The sequence below is a fragment of the Penaeus monodon genome, chromosome 28, assembly GCF_015228065.2.
Source record: "Penaeus monodon isolate SGIC_2016 chromosome 28, NSTDA_Pmon_1, whole genome shotgun sequence".
Lineage (NCBI taxonomy): Eukaryota > Metazoa > Arthropoda > Malacostraca > Decapoda > Penaeidae > Penaeus > Penaeus monodon.
Window position 1 is genome coordinate 35,668,875 of NC_051413.1, and position 785 is coordinate 35,669,659.

Below are 785 nucleotides of genomic sequence, written 5' to 3' on the forward strand. Positions count from 1 at the left end.
GAGGTTCGGTATTTGTTTGATAAATTACAGGAAAAATAGAAACATATGGTATTGACATCAATGCAGATCCCAGCCCTACGATAATGCCGCAAACAAGAGCGGCATCTATTCAGGACTACAAGCGGGATTTAGGGGCATTAACCCACGAGCAGAGTGGATACCGTGTTCCGCACACAGATTGTACCTGGTTGGTGCGTCTGCTGCAGAAAGCTGTATAGTTGCTGTAAACTTCTTTCTTGCTACGTCAGACCATATACAATTTTTTTCTCGGTTTCCCCACAAAGATGGGATATTTTACTCGAGAAAACGAAGAAACGGTCAAATGTCTGTCGGAAACAAAGAGAGCTGCCAGGAGTGATGCCACAAAATCCTTCGTAACATGTTACAATGCAATCTGTCAGGCAATAACTGATGTGCACAATGACCGTGCACCATCATCAGCGGTTAACGAAGGAAGAACCCTGACTAAGAAATTAGGCCAGCTAGAAACTGCGGTTAGGAGCATCGTGTGGGATGACATTCTACAGAAGATAAACATCGTCAATAGGGGATTACAGGAGCCAGGGATTAAAATTTGCACGGTAATAAAACTGTGACATCAGGATACAAGGGAGCTAGGAAAAACCCAGAACAGAACGCTAGTGACAAATTTCGAATAGAAACGTTTATTCCTATCGTTGACAAATTACTATTAGAAATGAGAAAACGACGTGCAGCATACGAAACGCTGGATGAACGATATAGTTTCCTGATTGACTCTCCACAGCCAAAGGAAGAGTGTCCTT